Consider the following 22,361-nt stretch of genomic DNA (forward strand, 5'->3'; position numbering starts at 1 on the left):
AATCTGCATGTTTTCAGTTTTGAACGTCATCTTTAAATTCAGACACTCAATTGTCTTTTCCTAAATATGAGCATTCTTGTGTATTAACAAGATTGTATGCTAATATTTTATTTAGAACAGAGGGAATTAAATACCCCTTTTTTTCAGTTTACAAAGTTTCCCATTTCAGAATGAGTTATAACAAATGTACATAAATTAACTAATCTATCTGACATTCCATATGTTTGATCTTTGACTTGATTGCTTTGTCAGATATTTTTGGTTTCTTCTGACATTAGTGTCAGTCTTAATTAGCTTTTCTTTTTGGGCAATTTGCCCGTTTCTCCACAAATGAAACATACTCCTTGTTTCTTCCTGCATTCTTGCATTGTGTGTCATTCTCTGTTGCAGTATGCACACTTATCTGTGCCTTCTCGTCGACATTTTCCAGAATGTTTTCTTCCACAAGTTTTACAAGTGGATTTTGAAATATTTCTTTCTTTCTATATATTCTCGTAGTCTTTCGGTTTCTTGGTTTCTTCTTCTTCTTTCTTTTCTTCCTCCTGATTTCTTATCATGCTATTATTCAAGTATCCGACTACTTCCATGGCCGACTCAATTGTTTGTGGCATATTAGCTCTTACCAAGTTTCTTATTTCTCTTGGTAATCCATATATATAACGAGTTACTTTATTATATTCTGGGGTAATTAAATGTGGAACCAGTCGGCAATATTCAAGGAATTTAGTATTGTATTCCCTGAGGTCTGTTCCCACAACCTTGTGATTCCATAACTGAGTTTGAATTCGATCCATCTCATGGAGTGGACAATATTTCTTTATAACGAGATCTTTGAATTCCTCCCGGCTTAGATTGTACATTATTTCTTGTCCCTTATTCCAGATTAGAGTATTCCACCATTCAAGAGCTTCTCCCTTGAACATTTGTGAAGAATATTGGATAGTTTCTTCGTTTGTACACTAACTAATGTAAACAATTGCTTCTTGTTCTTATAGCCATCTCAAAGCGACTATAGCATCCTTGTCTCCATAAAATTCCTTTGGTTTGTAAGATTGGAAATTCTTAAAGTTGCATCCTGTTTGATGCATCAACTTCTTTCGGGATTTGTCCCTTGAGTTATTGTCAGATACAGAGCTATCATAAGCTTCTTCTTTTCTTGAATGAACAGATTTACTTTGGTTTTTCTTATCAGATTTTGGTTGACTTAGATTGATTGAATTATCCTTGATAGCTTCTTGTATCATTTTCTGGATTTCATCTTTATATTGGGTGGGAAGTTCCTTGTTTTCATTGTTAACATTCTCTCCGCTTCCAACTTTATTGGAAGGATTATTCTGAGAGTTTGCACTTCCTTCTCTTAACATACTACAACGAAGTTTTTAAGGATAAGTTCAACATTCGGGAAATTCAAAACATATATTTTATTTATCTTATTGTAGTTTACAAAAAGTACATAACTTTATTTATTGCTACACTTGTTACAACTACTACAGTTCTTATTATTTATTTCTTCCGGTGGACAATCAATTTTTTGATCTTGCTGTCCTTTTTGGTATTCCCAGTTGTTTCCTTTTCTTTTCCTCTTTCTTTTTCTTTCTCCTTTTCTTCTTCCATCTCTATATCGTTGAGCATTGCTTCAGTTATTCTTCTAACATCGACTTCATAACATGTTGAGTCATCTCTGATGTACAGTCCTTCATATCTGTGCTCCGACGTTCATTTTGAGGATAAGCAAAGTAAGGATCTTGGTTCGTCGGATAATTGAAATATCCCTGCCTTGAGGATTTTCTTCCGGTTAAGTCATTATTCCTCTTCCCTTTGACTTTATTGATCTTTGGGATCCACTTGATCCACTTGATCTCATTCCCTGCACATCTTGTCTTCGCATGATATGGGCTAGTGGAATGTTGGAATCAAATGAATCTGAATTTTCCTCCAATGAGGTCTGATATGAGTCTTCAATACTAGATATGGGGGATTGGGAGTAAGGATGTTCCTATACACCCATTTCCTTTACCTGACCGAGTTTGATATGATCCTTGGCTTGATTGACGATCAGACATCTGTATGATGTTAGATGGGGAATATGATCGTATTCATATATTATCCGTAACAGTTTTTTATTCAGTGATTATATCAGTTGGTATTGAATACCAATATTTTCAGCATATCCTTCTTTCTAGTCAAAGCCTAGGTAATAAGCATACCTAATTCGCTAAAACCGATGGCTCCGATACCAATCTGTCACACCCCGACTCAGGGCCTAGGTGCGACGCCCGTTAGTTGGTATCCGGTTTTGAAAATATATCAGAGTTGAGGGTTTTTAGCGGAATTCTTGTAAATATAATATTCATTTATAAAATGTCGGGTCAGAATACCCGTTGAATAATGTATAAAATATCAGCGAAAGTCTTTTCAGAAAAAATATTATTATATTAAAATCTCGGGAGTTGAGTACCCGTTTTAATATTTCAAATATCTGCCTTTTGAAAATATAATTCTTTTAATAACATTCTGAATAAATATCTGAGCCATCAGATAACCTCTAATGACTACGCCTCTAATCTTCTATCAGCCCTGCCTGTCAGTTCTATTCTTTTACAGTTTCCCTGAAATGTGGGGAAAAATACGTCAGCACACAGCCGGTGAATGACGCTGACTCAATAATACCAGTGTGTAAACAATAACAATACCTTTGTGACAATACTCATTAGGCACCCAACTTGATTGGGTTAAAATTACCCTATGTACATGTACAATTAATCATATACAGAATATCATTTCTTTGATCAGTACCGTAGACTACCAGAGGCATGTTTGATGATATGCATGGCCTCGGGGAAATCCGAGTCACCATGTATGTATGGATCCAGACACATGTATACTCTTAATCTGAGTATGCCCGTTTCTCATTATTTTTAACACAAAGTTTTATGGATTCGTAAATCCTATGTAAACAATTCAGACTCTAAAATAGTTGTAAAAGTTTAGGGCGTATTCACCTTTTATGATTGTAATCAGTTTCTGACACTGATTCCTGTATATTTGATCAGTTTCGGTTACTGACCCCTGTCTGTAAATTAGTTTCTGTTACTCATTCCTGTTTCTGTTTTCAGCTTTCTGATTGATTGATTGTTATCCCGAACCTATAGTACGAGATTAACATTTATATAAATATCTAGATCAACGATCTAGCTTCAGACCCCGTAGTCTGTTTTGTATAGCTGTAACCTTGACAAATCATTTTTTCGTACAAAACATGTGGACCTTTAGTCCCTTTGTTTATTTATTAATTATATATCAGGTTTCTTCTTCAGGAAGAAACATTTATACCATGTTTCTTCTTCAAGAAAAAACATTACTTTAACTATAAACTGTGTGAATGAATAGTATCTTTCTGAATTATTAAGAAATACTATTTAACTATAACATTTGTGTGTAACTGATTACGTTTCTTAATCGTGAAGAAACAATAATTTAACTATAACCCTTGCTTATGAAAAGTTATATTATGCTTATCAGTAATCAAGGTTCGGTCTATACCCCAGACTATGGTCTAAGCCATTATAATAATAATAATAATAATAACAAATAATAACTTAATCTGAACCCCTACGCACGGGCATTTGGAGTTAATTTCCTATGACTGCGGGTATTTGGAGTTAATTTCCTATGACTGATCGAGCAGTACTTCTACTATATATCGCGTACTACTGCTTAAATCATCAGAACTTTGGAGCTTGGCACGTTTCACGAGACCGGCACGCAAACCGAGACTAGTGTGTGTAAAAGTGTGTGAAAATGTGTGTTGGAAGTGTGAGTTGGGAATGCCGTGACCCCTCCCTTTTATAGCCGAAATTGGGATCCATCGCGTAGCGCGATGTCAGGAAATGACGCGTGGCATGCTGACTTAACCCTAGAGTCTGCCACGTGTCCCCCCGTTGTGACACGTATTGCTGCGTCATCATATGCCATCGCGTAGCGCAATGGTCATGTACTTGGGCTCATCGCATAGTGCGATGGATTCCTGAACTCAAATTTTTATTTTTTGTCCCTCGTCTTTGATAACTTACCACTTCTTGATCATACTTTTATTTTCCAAAAATACTAAAGCGGCCCTTATGCGGCTCTGTGAGCTTGCGAAGTGCAAAGTGCGCCAACAAAACGCCACATTACGCCCATCACCCGAGTCCGAGTCCGAGTCCGTGTCCGTGCGCGTCGGGTGCTTTGCACCCTCCGCTAGGACTATGAAGAGTGGTTAGTTACACAAGAACATTACTATGAAAACTTGCTTCCTTATAAAGAGCTTCCATTTCTTTTCTTGTTTCCATGTGAGATGAAAGTATCTTTTCCTTATTTATACCCATGTGGAATGCTTCCACTTTCTTCCACCTTTCCATATGGGACGAAATTTTCTCACTTTCTTAACATGAGATGTTTTCTTTTTCTTTTTTAATTTTCCATCAGTGTCTTTGAGATTATTTTAATCCTTCAAGTTTCAAAGTTGACAACTTCAGCCCAAAATAAATATGGGTTTTTCCTAGATGTTACAGTTTTATTGGTTTGGTTTTGTTTGTTTGGGCTTTTGTATATAAACCGAGATCTGTTGATCTTGGTGGGCTTTAGTTGTGTTTCGGCCTAATTGGTAGGATATATATTGAACTTATGTCATCGATATTAGGTTGTTCAATCATTAACATTCAACCGTGTAAGTTAAGGTCTTAAGCATCCGATGTATAATATACGTGTATTTTTGAAGCTTCTTTGTGTGTTTGGTTTGTGTTCTTGGTTGCCTCATTGAATCGGCTTGGTGATTAGTTTCCGCCTAAACATCAAGTATATTGATATCACATTGAAAGATCGATCACGGGACTTACAATTGGTATCAGAGCCTATAGACCTATTCTAGGCTCGGTTATTGGTGATATCAAGGATTCTGTCGCTGATCTAAGAAGGTGTATTGTGTTGAAGGTTTTTGTATCTGGAAGAAGAATGTTCTTCGTGTTCTTTGGCTGGTGAAATCTTAGTTCGGAATAGATTTTGATATATCTCATATTTAATTTGAATCCCACCGTTCTCGGGATTTAGTTAAATATTCAAGATTTGCCATATCTTGAACTATTCTTAGTTCTCAGGTTGATTTTGTAGTTCTTGGGAAGATTTCAAGGTTCTCAGTCAGCATTCAAGGCTTTCGGGTGGATTTACAAGTATTCAGGGTGAATTCGTCGTTCTCGGGGTGATTCCATCGTTCTCGGGCAACTTTGTGTGTCTTCGGATATTGTTGACAGTTCTCGGTCAACATTCTGTGTTCTCCGACGAAATTTCCTGTTTTCGGTATCTCCATCAAGTTTTTGGTTAAGCATAGTATGGATCAATCAGGTGTTAGTATGTCCTCCAATGCATCACTCAATCAAGAACATGACTCTATCATGGGGACTACCACTAGTGTACCTCGTCTACTGACATAAGAGGGGTTTGCTCAGTGGAAGTTCAGATTTGAGAAGTACGTGAAAGCAAAGGATGCAAAAATGTGGAGAAGCATAGTCAGAGGTCCTTATGCTATTACCTATCAAAGAGAGGGTTCCGAAAGAAGTTGAGACAAAGCCAGTTGAGTTGTATACAAATGCTGACTTTGACATTGTTGAGGAACATGAGAAGGCTTTAGCCACCTTGACCATGGCACTTTCACCTGAAATTGCCTTGGGATTTAGAGAGTTGAATTCTGCCAAAAGGACTCTGGGAGGCTCTCATTGAAGTGTTTGAAGGTAATGAGATCATGAGGAGAAGTAGGCAAGATCTCCTAAGACAACAATTCAACATGTTCAACTATGTGTTGGGAGAGTCTCTTGAAAAACAGCTTCACCGATTCATCTCGTTAATAACGGAGATTAGGTTTGCAAATATAAATCTCACGTATGCCGAGATCAACAACAAGCTGGTAAAATCGTTGCCACAGAACTGGGATTTAAATGTGGCTGTTATCAAGAAGACTAAGGATCTGGCCAGACTGACTCTCTCTGAAGTGATGGCGATTATCAGGGCTTGTGACTTGGACGACAAGCAGCGTGCTATCAATCATGCAAGTACCTACAATATTGCTGGTTATGGAGTTACAGCAAACAATGCTCTAGTTTCACAAGACAACTTCCCACTGTTCTAATAGTCAGTCAGCTCAACCGCAGCAGACTCATCAGACCTTCTCTATGTTCAGGTCATCTCAAGGTCAACCTACTCCACAACCTACACCGGCTGCCACTGCTTTCTTTCCACAATCAGCTCCTGCACTGAAATTGCAAGCTTCGGTGGCAACCTCCAGCCAGTCTCCAATTCAAATTCCTACTATTTCCAAGGAGACTCAAGAAAACATTGCTCTAATGGCAGGTTTTATGAACTGCTATAATGCCTTTCTTGCTGGAGACCTGGTACAACCTGTTGTGGCTGATGAGCTAGATCAAATACATCCTGATGATGTGGAGGAGATGGACATTTCTTGGCAAATTGCCATGGCTGTTTTTAGAGCCAAGAAGTTCACCAAGAGGACAGGCAGGAACAACTAGAATGTGCCTGCCAATCAGACAGTGGGGTTCAACAAAAGTTCTCTAACGTGCTACAAATGTCATCAGCCAGGTCATTTTGCTCGTGAATGTACCAATCCGGCCAAGGAAGGAAATCGAGAGAGAGCAATGGTTCCAGTACATGGTGGAAGAGAAGAGAATGTGTCTTCTTCAAGCATGGGTGAGAGAGGTTTGGTGGTTCAGAATTTCTCTTGGGAGGATCAAATGGCAGCACTAAATTTGAGCAATGAAGTTGCAAATTTTGCTGAGGTGGATGTTGATGAAGAGGAGAATGAGGCTAAGGAGAAGGTCAGGGATCTTTAGCATGCTTTCATGGCCTTCACCTCCACCAAACAAACTGAGGTAAATGCTTTCATGGCCTTCACATTTCTTGGCAAATTGTCAAGGCTGTTTTTAGAGCCAAGAAGTTCACCAAGAGGACAGGCAGGAACAACTGGACTGTGCCTGCCAATCAGAAAGTGGGGTTCAACAAAAGTTCTCTAAGGTGCTACAACTGTCATGAGCCGGGTCATTTTTCTCGTGAATGTACCAATCCGGCCAAGGAAGGAAATCGAGAGAGAGCAATGGTTCCAGCACATGGTGGAAGATAAGAGAATGTGTCTGGTTCAAGCATGGGTGAGAGAGGTTTGGTGGTTCAGAATTTCTCTTGGGAGGATCAAATGGCAACACTAAATTTGAGCAATGAAGTTGCAAATTTTGCTGAGGTGGATGTTGATGAAGAGGAGAATGAGGCTAAGGAGAAGGTCAGGGATCTTTAGCATGCTTTCATGGCCTTCACCTCCACCAAACAAACTGAGGTAAATACTGTACTTTATTCTCAATCGTGCATCGATAAAGTAGGATTGTCTAAAATACATAACAGTAACTTGATGAGGGAAATGGAGGGTGTAAAATATGAGAACTCAACACTTAAAAAACTTGAACAAGCATTAAAAGACAAAATAGAGGGACAAAAAAAGACTTTTCAAAACTACAATATGATTTTAGCATAAAATGTTGCCACCATATTGATGCTAAAAGGAAAATCGATGAACTAACTGCCGAGTTAGAAGCATCGAGATTGGAGATAGTGAAACTAACAAATAAATTTGGTAATGCTGAGTTCAACTTTAGAAAATTTGACGTCTCTAGTGCTGTGGTTGAGTCAATGATAGAAAATCAATTGAAATGGAAAGAAAACAAGGGTGTGGGTATTGGATATAATATGGTTCCCCCTCCATACAACAATAATCATGCAGGTCTTCCTATTACCAAGGAAGAGGAAGAAAAGGAAAAATATTTGCAGTATGGTAAGTCAACTGCAGCTAGAAAAGGTATGGTTGATACATACTCGGCAACTGAATCAACCTCAGGGGTGAACGATTCTAACATATCTAGCTCATGTGCAGATGAAGTAATAGATGAGGACTGGACTGAGGAAGATGATGAACCACTTATTAACTCTTCTGTTTCTTTGAATTTGCCTGTTTTGTCTGTTTTAAACAATGCTTCTGATGTGTGTATGGGCTCTGTTTCTAAGAGAAAAGACAATCGTTTGGTTACTTTTTCTAGAACTTCTAAAGGCAGTGATCTGTCCATAAATAAAACTGATGAACAAATTAAACTTTTGTCACCTAAGTTTGTGAAAGAAAGAAATTCTTGTTATATTAAATGTGAAGTTTCAAATGATAAGTTCAAAGATGGAAAAGCAAGCTCATACAACAGAGCAAGACCGGGAATCGGCCAAAACGATTTTTATGTTAAAAAACAAACTTGTTTCAACTGTGGCATTCCCGGTCACATTGCTAGAAATTTCTCTCGTCTCCCATACGTTCCATATTATAGACGATATCAGAGGACCATGTCTCATCATGCCTACAAAAATTTTCATTCAAATAATTCAAGGCATTTGAAACAAGGCGCTCTTAAGGAAATTGGAGAGGGGTCAAGGCTTACAGGTCAAGCTTTCATCAGACCAAGCCCATTGTAATTCTAAGGCAGAAAGGAAACTCAATTTCGGTTCCAAGACTGAAGTGGGTCTCTGAACCGAAAAAGTTTAAAAGGACAAAGCCGACTGAGTTTTCTGTCCGCAAACCAGAGACTAAGATAACCACTTGTGTAAATAACAAAATTTTCAAACCGAAATACAAATGGTTTCCCAAGTCTCCGGTAACAAAGTCCTCAACTTCTTCAAATTCTATTTTTGATAATGATGAAATGTCATGGCAACCCGCAACACGGTTATCCAAGTCAGGCTTACCCAGAACTACTATGGACCGGGTATCCAAAACTAACTAATCTCGCATATTGTGCAGGAACAGTTATGGAGGAATATTATCAGACCATGGTTTGTTGATAATGGCTGTTCCAGGCACATGATAGGGGACATATCTCAGCTGAGTGACATTCAAATATTTAACGGCGGATATGTTTCCTTTGCGGGAGGAGAAAAAGGGAAGATTACTCTGAAGGGTACTGTGAGTAATGGAGTTTTAAAGTTTCAAAACGTTAATTATGTTCCTGAACTAAAGTATAGTCTGCTCAGCATGTCACAAATTTGTGGTAAGGGATTTTCTACACACTTCACCAACAAAGAATGTTTTATTCTGAAACCTGGTATTGTCATACTAGAGGAGTGGGTCCTCGTCAGATCCCAGAGAAAAGATAATGCCTACCTGATTGACATGAACAAGAACGTTCCTAATGAAATTACTTGTTTGTTCTCTAAAGTATTGGAGCATAACGCCATGCTGTGGCATCGTCGTCTTAGACATGCAAATGTTAAAACCCTGAATCGTCTTGCAAAGAACAATATTGTACGCGGCTTGCCAGTTAAAGACTTCGTGACTATCGAGAAGTTTGTGGCTTGTGCGTTAGGAAAGCATCATCGAAAATCACACAAGCCAAAGATGATAAATACCATCTCTTGTGTCTTTCAGTTGCTTCACATGGACTTGTTCGGTCTAGTTCATGTCTTGAGTCTATCTCGGAGCAATCACTGTCTGGTCATCACTGACGACTACTCCCGTTTCACTTGGGTGTTTTTCTTATCAAATAAGGGTGAAACAGCTGACTTGATCAAGAAGTTCATGGGGCTCATGGAAAATCAATTGAACTGGAAGCTTAAGGGAATTCGTTGTGACAATGGCACGGAGTTCAAGAACTCTACACTAAATCATTTTTTGCCCAAAAAGGAATTTCTCGTCAGTACAACTCAACTCGTACCTCGCAGCAGAATGGTGTTGCTGAAAGAAGAAACCGTACTTTGATTGAAGCTGCAAGAATGATGCTACGTGATTCAAAGTTACCACTATTCTTCTGGGTTGAAGCAATTAACACCGCTTGTTATGTTCAAAATAGGGTGTTGATCAACAAATCTCAGATGAAGACTCCGTACAAGATTATTTATGGTCACAAGCCCATAGTCGCACACTTTCGAGCCTTCAGGTGTCCGTGCACCTTGTTGAATCTTGAGTCGACTCCAAAACATGAAGCTAAGGCAGATGATTGTTTCTTCGTTGGTTACGCTGGTCGAACTGCTTACAGAGTCTACAACAAGGCATCGAAACAAATTGTAGAGTCATATGATGTGCGCTGGTTGGAAGAAAATGAGACTGATGCTCGTTTGACTACGACACTCTGTTCAAGCCATTCAATCTGGCTCCCGTGATGTGACATTTGAGCCAAAACAAGGTACACCTTAATACGTATTTACCTATTAAGCAAATAAACGCCTTTTGCGTAACAAACGGACGATTAACCGAACGGGTCGGGTTATGAACCAGATATCTCGGGGGGCTATCTATAAGTGATATACGTTTAATACAAGCTAAAACATTAGAAATATGACCTTAGTTTGATAGCAAACAAGTTAAACGAAAATATGCTCGTTTAACTACCCGCTATAGATTTAAAAGCGAAAGATAGTTACAAACCAAGCATCGTATCATCCGTTAAGCCGAAAAAGACTTACCAAACACTTACTTGAAATGTTTTAAGCGATCCGTGAAAATATTTCTGATTTTTACAAACATATAGTATGTTTTTATAATTTTACACAAAACTAGCCGAAAAACACTTGTTTTCGCGCTGTTTAACGCACCCGATACGTTTTTCGCGCCAAAAACCGAACCCGAACTAAATTTGGACCGGGATTTTCGTATTTGGGCTTGAGAAACCAGATCATTGGGCCAAAACAGCCCATCATGGGCCCAATCTTTCTTCCGATCGGCCAGCCCAACCCACCCCCCATTCTTTTTATAAAACTTGTTTTACAAGATTGGTTATTCATTTTGGTTTATAAAAGTTGAGGTCCAAGCAGCTGCAAGCTGAATTTCTAGAAATCCTTCAAACCCTAAGGTAAGGAGCTTAAATAAGTAGCTTTTGTACTTGTTTAACCTTGATTAATACCATAAAAACTTGTCTTGGTTACTAAAAATCATTCCTAACCATGTAAAAATCCCAAAAATGGTCCATAAACATGTTTTGATCATACACATGGTAAGGAACCTGTTTTGATAGTTTTTTTGGCCATAAACACGGATTAAAGGGTTGAAACGGCGTTTTTACGGTTCAAAAGTTCGTTTTTGTGCACTAGCCGAAACCCTAAGTTAAGGGCTGTTATGTTGATGAAAAATTGCTTGATTTGTGATATAGGACTTGTACCTAGCTGGCTTAGAATCACAAGAACGTGAAAACTTGATTAAAAAGTCGGAAACGAGCCAAACCCGCTAAGGTAATGCCGAAACACTCGCTTACGGGCTATTTAGGTTAAGGTTGGGATGTGCATATTTTTAGGCCTTGAACTTTTGCAGGGACATCAGGGACCATGTCAATGAGTCCCTGTTCAAATTTGGTAATTTTTCGACCACCCGAGAATATTTGGCGAATTTATTACCGAATTGGGACGTTTATTTGAGAAAAATAGCTAAAATACTTCAAAAATTATGAAATTTATCTGGGAACTCAGATTTGATGTATTTTGATAACATTTGAATATTGGGATCATTTGAAAAAGTTTAAAGGTGTTTTGTTTATATGCGTTCGTGTGAATTTTTATAGCCGAATTTGGGCGGAAAAGAATATTGCACGAACTATTTTACATTCTGGAATTGATACAGGTTGATTTGGGACATGATTTGAGCATTCAGTAATTTTTGTGGAATTTTTGGAAATTGTTTGGGGTAAACGGACGATTATCAGGCGAAATATAGCTGATAAAATGAATTTTCATAAATTAATAAATCAGTAAAGAATTCTAGAAATATTTTTATAAAAATCTACATATTTTAATTGATAAGTGGTTAAATTTTCATAATTTAATGATTAACGGTTAATTAATTATACTAATTTGAATATTAAACAAATTCGGTTTTTATAAAAACCGGCAAGTTCGCGACTAACGAACCTGCGGGAATATCAAAACACCAAGAGTGATCAAAAATCATATTTTTGGACTAATTAAGTGAAAATAAACTTTTCTATGAGAAACCTGGACAATCCGGGTGGATTGTGCGCGTTTCTTCTTAAATCAAACTGAATAAACGGAAACGGCCCCCGTGGCTAATCCGGGACCCTAATAGGTGATCCTTCTTTATAACTTAATCATTTTGTTAACCAATACATTTACCCAAGCTTATTTCCTCATAACTGTTTTCTGAACGCGTAAACGAACAACTTGGCCCTGCCCGGAAAACGGGAATCTGAGCCAAGTTCAGTTTTAAGTATTAGACATTGAACAACATCACAACCTAAGCCTATTGCCATTTTCTGGGCGTTCCAGCTACACCCAGATTAGTTATACAGCCCAGTTTAGTGTTGAGATTATAATAATACTAAAGTATTAATATTATTATAATATTGATTATAGGAACTACTAATAGTAGACCGAACAAACCACGAGCTGATACAGTACTGATTATCTACTAAACCGTGAGTTTCATGACCCCACTCTTTAAACAGTTTTATGAACTTTTGGGGTGAAAAGCATGTTTGATTACATATACATACCTGAAACATGTATTGATGTGAATTATCTAAATGCTAACACACGAAAGTCCCCACGATCACAGTGATTAACTTCGAGCCGGTGGCTTGTGAATAGTACTATTTGTTTGACAAACCCAAACGGAATCGGCCTGGTTGCCGTGTCACATAGCGCCGTTTGCACATGACCATATTTATACAAACAGGATATGTAGTGTTAGACATAGCTACCGGGGCATGTTGTGGGCGGAAAGGGGCCACAGTGGTTAATGGAGCGTGGGAAATTGATGCACGCAGCACATACAGTCAAGGCTTCACTGTAGCTTAGCATAATTACATCATTTACATACATACATACTTATTTCATGATTACAAGTGTTGACTTGTGAATACTCATTACTGTTTTCTTGAAACTCGTGAAACTCACCACTCTAGTAGTTGACCCGTTTTAAACTGCTTTTCAGGTGTACCTAAATCGGAATGATTTGGTGATCTGTTGCTTGCCCAAGGTGTGTGGTTGATGCTATGTGAATAGAGGCAAGGATGTTAGTAGTAAGAACGCATAGTTAACGAACCAGTTTTGTTTGTATCGCCTAGACTGTAAAACAATGATAGAACAAAGAAATGTAATATATTGAAAATTAGTTTGTAATGTTTCTTTATAAACAATGTGTTGATACCAGAGGTGTCTGTTACATTCACGTTTTACGCTTCCGCATTGTGCTAGTCGGGGTGTGACAGGTGATTTATTCCAATATTTTAGGGGGAGGAACTACTACTGTTGTCGATGATGAAGAAGATCTTTCTACTAATACTCAAGAGTTTCCTATGCTGAGTGTGGACCCGTCTGAACCCTCAGACACAACTCATCCGTTATCTGAAGATCTGGAAGAGACTGCCACTGACACTGTGTCAACACAAGAATCTTCTCCAGTAGAGTTGTCACCAGTTGAGGGGTAGAGCGTTATTTGTCAGATATTCGGTAGTATTCAATTCGCTGATGCCATTCCAAACGAATATGTTGCCAGTACCTCGTACTTGCACAGTACTGTAGCATCGGGATGGACGAATCCTCTCACTGAAGTTCTCGAAGTTCCTGTTAATTTACCATCAATCTGTTCAGTTCCTGATCACTCCATTCCATCAAGAATTCAACAGGATCAACCCATTGACAGTATTATTGGTCCTCTTGAGGCTGGCGTCTCAACCAGAAGTCAAACTGGAACAATAAACAACTGCCTGTATTCTTGTTTCATTTCACAAATTGAGCCAAAAACGGTTGACATGGCTCTGCAAGAACCGAGTTGTGTTGACGCCATGCATGAGGAACTCAATCAGTTTGAGAAACTCAAGGTCTGGAGGTTGGTTGAACTGCCTGCAGGAAAGAAGTCACTAGATACGAGATGGGTTTTTCGTAATAAGAAGAATGACTCAGGTGTTATCATTAGAAACAAGGCAAGGTTTGTGATTCATGGTTTTCGTCAAGTTGAAGGTTTGGACTATACTGATTTGTACGCTCCAGTGGCTCGTCTTGAGGCCGTTCGGATTTTCCGGGCATATGCATCGTATATGGGTTTCACAGTCTATCAGATGGATGTCAAGACAGTGTTTTTATACGGTGAGGTAAAGAAAGAAATTTATGTGGATCAGCCACCGGGTTTTGTGGACTCCAAGCATCCGTTATATGTCTATAAGTTGGATAAGGCTCTCTACGGCTTTCATCGGGCTCCTCGAGCATGGTATGCGACGTTGACTGCTCATCTGTTGGAGCATGGGTATAAGCATTGAACCATTGATCAGACACTGTTTATAAAGACTATTGAAAAGGATCTGATCCTGGTTTAGATTTATGTGGAATACATCATCTTCGGTTCTACTAGTGCTGTAATCTGTTCAGAGTTTGAAGAAGTGATGAAGAAAAGGTTTGAGATGAGCTCGTTGGAGGAGATAACAATGTTTTGGTTTTGCAAGTTCGTCAAAGCTCGACAGGCATTCTGCTGCATCAAGGGAAATACGTCGAGGATATGTTTGCAAAATTCGAGTTTCAAAATTCCAAAAGTGCGGCGACTCCTATGGCTGAGAGACCTCTTCTTTCTTCATATCCTGATGGGAAACCCGTAGATCAAACGTACTATCGATCAATGATCGGGTCTCTGATGTATCTTACTGCCAGTCGTCCTGACATGTTGTTCGCAGTCTGTCAGTGTGCTCGTGTCCAGGCTAATCCTAAATTCTCTCATTTAATTTCTGTTAAACGAATTTTTAGATATCTGAAAGGGCAACCGAAGCTTGGTGTTTGGTATCCCAAGAACTCAGAATTTGATTTGTTTGCTTTTGCTGACAGCAAATATGGAGGTGATGATATTAACAGGAAATCGACGTCTGCTGGATGTTAATTTTTAGGGGATCGGCTCATTTCGTGGCAATGCAAGAAACAACAAACGGTGTCCACAAGCACTTCTGAGGCTGAATATGTTGCTGTTTCTGCTTGCTGTTCTCAGGTCATATGGATGCAACATCAATTGCTGGACTACGGTTTGGAATTTCTTGACACTCCTATTTTTTGAAATAATGATGCTGCGATTGCCATTGTGAAAAACCCGGTACAACATTCTAAAACCAAGCACATCGATATCAAAATTCATTTTATCCATGACTGTTAGGATCGGAAGCTAATACATCTTGAACAGGTCCACACTGATAATAATGTGGCGGACCTATTTACAAAACCGGTTGGAACAGCGAGATTCAATGTGCTTGTAGGGTTTCTTAAGATGTTACGTTTTGAAGACCGAGTACTTTTAAGGTTTAAATTGTGTACATAAATTTTTTCTTGTCATAATTTCTGTACAAATTTAGGGGGAGAAAAAGAAAAATAAAAAAAAGAAAAAAAAATCTTTTTGTTCTGTTGCTTAAAATCATGTCGGTCACTCAAGTTCAACGGACATATTTAATATGTTTGGTCCCGTTATCAATTTTTGACTCACGGGATAGCCATTAACCTTAGGACTGAAAGCGACTGGGCGACTGAACATACATAAAAATTATAATTATTTTTGTTTAACTATCGGTTTGAGTTTTCTCGATGAAAATTATGTCGGCCACCTAAGTTTGAGGGACACATTTTATTATGTGTTTGTTCCTATCGTCTACCTGTAGACACATAGGATAGCCACTCACCTGAAAACTAAAGGTAATTGGGGTGATTGAACTTAAGATTGTCTTCAGGGTTACCATTTGGGAAGTGATAATACTATTCAGCTAAAGCTTATTAGAAGCTTAAAATATTTTCAAACGAATATTGATCCAACCTTTAAGAGATGATAGAAATTGATTTTGTGTGCCTAACGTATGAAGTTATTAAGCTAAAAAGGCTTTTTATAAGTCATTGATGTGTATGGTAGCTTTCTATGATAAGTAAAAGTTTTGAAGTGATATAAACTAAATCTGCTAAACTTTTGTGGAGAGTCATTGTGAAGATGTGTGCATGTCTCTAGATACATCTCTCCAAATGATTGGCAGAAAAGTGATTACCCATTCATACACGAGCCCTTTAGTGTCTTGATCGCCAAAAGCATTAAAAAAATTTACATAATTAGCATTTATCTTTTAAAGGGCTTAAAGGGGATCCAGGGAACTACAGGGGTGGAGCATACAAGTCCTAAACACCCTGAATGTAAGGCTTGTAAATCCGGACGGCATGTAAGTCCAACGTTCAACCTTAAAGCCAAAAAGGAAAATTTATTTTGTATATAGAAAATTCTTTGATCAAGTACTAAGGGGTTGGAGTCAAATTGAGGTGACCTGGGGTAAGCCAAATACGCTTTGAGAAGAGATAGGGGGCATCATGGGTCCATGAGTGATGTCCATATTGGTTTTATGCCTAATTGAAACTAATCATATCACTGGCACAATGAAAATCATACTAAGTTTCTAAATACTTGCTATCAACCTTTTCACTATGTCAAAATAATGCTGAAAATAGATCATTGTGAAACTATCTTAATCAATACGATTTCATGTTTGAATCTTTTCTCAAAAGGGGTGCTTGTTTTCAAACAGCTGAAATTTGATCCCAATATTTGTTAATTTTTCTGAAGACTATATATGTAAATTGTTTTGGTTTTTAGTTTAGTTTTTATTCTATTTTATTTTATTTTTAATTTTCTTTTGTCAACCTCACATTTACTCGTGTCGAAACAGATGTCTTTAAGAAATCAATTTTTTATCAGGTTTATTTCTCAAAAATGAGTGGGCCAGTTCTTTGGCCCAACAGGTGTCTTGGCTCTCGGCCTATTTAGATTAGTCCAGGAGGTTCTCTTTAGGCCCAACGAATTTCTTTGTTCTCGACCAAATCATGTTGGTCCAGAAAGATTCACTGAGATGAGTTCTCAGCTCATGATAATTGTTTTCGGCCTATACATGTTCTCGGTCTATAAGTGTTCTCGGCACTGATGGAGGCATCTTGGTAGTTTAAAAGCCACTCATTACTCTCTATTAATCATTCCAATATCTTCCAATATCTTCCAAAATCTTCTTAACCATCAAATCTTTCACTTTCTCGCCGCCATCAATCTCTTCTTGTCCCCTTCCATTTTCAAGCGGATTTTATTAAAAGGTAAAGAAATCTAACTCAAGTATTTCCAAAAGCAGTATGGTTGAAGGATTTGCAGTGATGTTGAAATACTAACTGTATTCGGTTCATATGTTTGGTAAGTTGATTTGATTTCTTTTGAAGTTACTAAATGTTGTTTAGTCATCAGTTGCAGTTACAGGTTTGGTCAACAATGGTGATTGGCGATATGGAGATGACGATGAACAGTATTCTCAGGTTTTCTGTGTGGACTGATCAGATTCTCCTGATCAACCAGAGTGATCTTTAGATTAAAAATGTTTTGAGGCGTTCTCGGTCAAACCGTGACCGAGGATTCGTTGGTTCTACCAAAGATACATCGTGTTTGACGTTTCTAAATCAATCAAGTCTAATAGTTGGTGTTGTTTTCACTAACAAAAATCATGGTCAACTACTTCTATTGGGAAGTAGCATGACCTGTGCTGGATTACCGGACAGGGTTACTATTACCTGAATAAAGGCACTAAATAAGACACTCAACTTCTAAGAGTCTATTTAGAAGCCACAGTATATACGCCGGAGGGAAGAGATGAAGGTGTAGAAGCATGCTAGATGTCTACGGTTGGCGCTTTTTAATAATAGCTAAATTTAAGCAATAAACCAAGGGGGAGAATGTTGGTTCGTATTTTGTGGTTTATGCTTGTAGTTTTGGTTTTGGTTTTGTTGGTTTGGGCTTTTGTATGTAAACCGAGATCTGTTGATCTCGGTGGGCTTAGTTGTGTTTGGGCCTAGTTGGTAGGATATATATAGAACTTATGTCATCGATATTAGGTTGTTCAATCATTATCATTCAACCGTGTAAGTTAAGGGCTTAAGCACCCGACATATAATATACGTGTGTTTTTGAAGCTTCTTTGTGTGTTTTGTTTGTGTTCTTGGTTGCCTCATTGAATCGGCTTGATGATTAGTTTCCGCCTAAACAACAAGTATATTGATCAAGATCCGTCACGGGACTTACAAAATCAATAAATTAGAAATTATAATGAATTGACTGAGCGAGGGGTCTATATTTTATGGTTAATGGATATCTTTAGATCATGATTCTATCTATTTAGACTATGATTCCATATCAGAAGAATTCTCAAATTGCTTTATAGGCCAGTTTTAGAGTTATCAAAAAAACCCTTATCCTATCTATCTATTCTATTAAAAATACAAATAGATAAAGAATTTTGTTATAGTTGATTGTATAGTGTATACACGCAAATATAAAACACAAAAAATGGGCGGTTATTCTATTTTCATCATACAATGATTCTTTTTCTTCTTTGTATCATAATTCAACCAACTGAGGTTACTCTAAGCTGTAACTTCAATCAAATAAGAATAGTTTCTTTCATTGGTAGACTATTTCAATAAAGTAAGATGGAATCGAATCCGGTTCCTATATTGATTTCTTAGTTCTTATCAATTCTTTTTTTGAATATTGAATTTTTTAACATCGAATAGACGGACCATTTTTTCTTTTTTTCATGAGATTGAAATATTTTCATGTTATTTCGTACTGTAGAATTCTTTTCCTTGGGGGATAATTTTCCTGCTAGAAGTAATGAGAACAATGATAGAATGGAATGTTACCCATGTCTAGATCGCGAATAAATGGAAATTTTATTGATAAAACCTTTTCAATTGTAGCCAATATCTTATTACGAATAATTCCGACAACTTCATGAGAAAAAGAGGCATTTACCTATTACAAAGATGGTGCAATTTGATTTTTTTTATTACTCTCAATCTTACGAGAAAAGAAACACACACGATTCGTGATCGGTTAAAAAAGAAAATAAAAAAAATCTACGCTTGTTGAAGGTAAAATTTGGAAATACAACAATTCCTTTTGTCGTGTATCCTCGATTAATGCACCTCAGATGCTATGTGTCAATTATCGATTCTAGTATTGAGCGAAAGGTTATACCTATGGTTCGGTATTAAAGGTCAATCCTAGTTCACTAATACCAATAGGCAGTAGAGGGGAAGAAGTACTACACCTAGGAATCAACAACACTAAAACTTTGTTATAAATTATCCCTTCTTTAGCAGGCTTGGGACTAAAAGAATGGTTGGGACAACAAACATCCATCTTGTTTGTATTTTGGATACCCATATAACCATCGAAGGCTGTTGAAGTGACTTATTCTGGAATTTGGGAAGCGTTGAGAACAAAGAAATTGTTGGAGTTATCATTTCTCTCTAGTACCAATACGTTTGATGTTAAGAAAAGATCTCTTGCAGGAAGGTTGGCTAGAGATTTCTTGTAAAAACAATAGCCCTACTCAGTTCATAATGAGAAGTTTTTCATCTTCTTTATTTTATCATTTTATCATTATGCACATAAGGGAGGAGCCGTATGAGATGAAAATCTCATGTACGGTTCTGTAACGGAGATTCTTTGAATTGAATGACGACCGTAACGGATGTCAGCCCAATCCGAAGGAAATTATGCGGAAGCTTTACAGAATTATTATGAAGCTATGCGACTAGAAATTGATTCCTATGACCGAAGTTATATACTCTATAACATAGGACTTCTCCACACAAGTAACGGAGAACACACAAAAGCTTTGGAATATTATTTTCGAGCGCTCGAACGAAACCATTCTTACCACAAGATTTTAATAATATGGCCGTGATCTGTCATTACGTGCGACTATCTCCACTACAGAAAGAAAAATATAAAAAAGATCAAATACACTAGTAAATACTAGAAAAGGGGGCTTTCTACATAAGCATAGTCTAAAACAACGATTTTTATTAGCTGTAGAAAAGAAAGAAACTTCATTGAAGTTGAAATATGAAGAAATAGATATGCCTAGCTATTTTAGTCTATGGGTAAAGTATCTAATTGATAGAGTAAGCACCGTAAAGATCAATTAGCGAGGTTTTGGCCAATATAATAACAACTGCTTACTTATGTCATGATATGAGACAAACGTGAGTAATCAATTTATGTAATAGAGTTGATCCACTAAGGTATTGAGCAGCGGTGTAGGATCAGATCCCAAAGATAGTAATTCTTTCCTTTCGAAAGTCTTTTTCAAAAATTCTATATAATCTAAATTTCTATATGATATGAAACTGAGATAGTTTCCTTTCAGAAAATTGTAATGATAGGCGAAATGTCTATGTTTTATTCTTCTGAAGGTGGGGGAAAAGATATAACGATTTTTAATCCAAACTTAAGATTTAAGTTTGAAACTCATTTTATTAACTTCTTTTAGTTAACCCGAAAAAATGGGATAGATCTACGATAAATCTTATTAAGTTAGATACGGTAGATTCAAATGGGATAATGAGATACAAAAAGAGTTGACTGGCGAGCCGTACGAGGTAGGAAACTCTCAAGTACGGTTCTAAGGGAAGGAATTACCCCACCTATTCCGATCGGGGAGAACAGGCCATTCGCCAAGGGGATTCTGAAATTGTGGAGGCTTGGTTCGACCAGGCCGTTGAGTATTGGAAACAGGCTATAACACTTACTCCTGGTAATTATATTGAAGCTCATAGTTGGTTGAAGATCACTAGACGTTTCGAATAGAAGATCAGACCTTTTCTTTATTTTAGTTATGATTTAGATTGTTTTAGATACTTTTTTATTTGTTATAATTCATTTTTTGTTGGCCCATCAGTCAAATAAAATAGATTCTTCCTTTGGGAAGAATCAATCAAAGAATTTCTTTATATCCCTTCTAAACGTTCTATTTTGTATGGTATTTTGTAGGACTAAAGGATACATGGATAGCTTACAAAATATATATTTTCTTGTCGTTCTTTTTTTTCTATAAAAAAAGACTATTAAAACTAATTAAAAAGGCTTTGAACCACTATGAATATATCAAACTTTCTTAGTAATAGCTAATGTCTGCTCGCGTTATTTGGAATAGAGTACTATTACTCTATTTAAATCTTAAAAACATGTAATCTATCTAAAAAACATGAAGCAGTTCCAGCTAAAAACTTTTAATTGATATCTGAAATAGACAAGGTTGCAAAAAAAAGAGTTTTTGTATCAATCTAAAGAAAGGTTTTTATAAGATCCAAAAGGTCCGTTGAGCGCTTCTGGCTATGTCATAATAGATCCGAACACTTGCCCCGGATCGACTTCCAGATCATAATTACTCTAGTGAATAAATAAAGAAAATAGATAGGTGGGAGATAGAAAACTAGAAGAGAAAGAAACTAATTATAAAAATATCAATTATATAATAGAAATCTCTCTCCGAGATTCACTAATTATTTGACTATTGGCGGGTCTCTTTGTATGTGTTGTCCAGAAAGAAGAGGACTTAGTGATTATTCGTTCGCCGGAACCAGAAGTAAAAATTTTGGTAGATAGGGATCACATAAAAACATCATTCGAGGGGAATGGGCTAGACTGAGTCATTTCTCAAGAACAATAGCTAAAGGCCATGAAACTACCACTTGGATCTGGAACCTACATGCTGATGTTCATGATTTTGATAGCCATACCAGTGATTTGGAGGAGATCTCTCGAAAAGTCTTTAGTGCGCATTTTGGTCAACTCTCCATCATCTTCCTTTGGCTGAGCGGCATGTATTTCCACGGTGCTTGTTTTTCCAATTATGAAGCATGGCTAAGTGATCCAACTCACATTGGGCCTAGTGCCCAAGTGGTTTGGCAGATAGTGGGACAAGAAATCTTGAATGGTGATGTGGGCGGGGGCTTCCGAGGAATACAAATAACCTCTAGTTTTTTTTAGATTTGGCGAGCATCTGGAATAACTAGCGAATTACAAATCTATTGCACCGTAATTGGTTCATTGATCTTTGCAGCGTTAATGCTTTTTGCTGGTTGGTTTCATTATCAAAATGCTGCTCCAAAACTGGCTTGGTTTCAAGATGTAAAATCTATGTTGAATCACCATTTAGCGGGGCTACTAGGACTTGGGTCTCTCTCTTGGGCGGGGCATAAAGTACTTGTATCTTTACCTATTAACCAATTTCTAAACGCCGGAGTAGATCATAAAGAAATAGCACTTCCTCATGAATTCATCTTGAATCGGGATCTGTTGGCTCAACTTTATCCCAGTTTTGCCAAGGGAGCAACCCCATTTTTCACCTTGAATTGGTTAAAATATGGGGACTTTCTTACTTTTCGTGGAGGATTAGACCCCGTAACTGGAGGTCTATGGTTAACCGATACCGCACACCATCATTTAGCTATTGCAATTC

The 22,361-nt window shown here is 37.5% G+C and overlaps 1 pseudogene; it reads left to right on the forward strand.

Annotated features, from left to right (window-relative positions):
• The first annotated feature begins 6,683 nt into the window (after positions 1 to 6,683).
• LOC143608550 (photosystem I P700 chlorophyll a apoprotein A1-like) overlaps positions 6,684 to 22,361 on the forward strand; it is a 17,026-nt pseudogene continuing 1,348 nt past the window's right edge.

This window comes from Bidens hawaiensis, unplaced genomic scaffold (assembly GCF_021521415.1).
Source record: "Bidens hawaiensis isolate Kalapana, Puna unplaced genomic scaffold, B.hawaiensis_p1.1 tig00002153_1, whole genome shotgun sequence".
In the NCBI taxonomy this organism is placed as follows: domain Eukaryota; kingdom Viridiplantae; phylum Streptophyta; class Magnoliopsida; order Asterales; family Asteraceae; genus Bidens; species Bidens hawaiensis.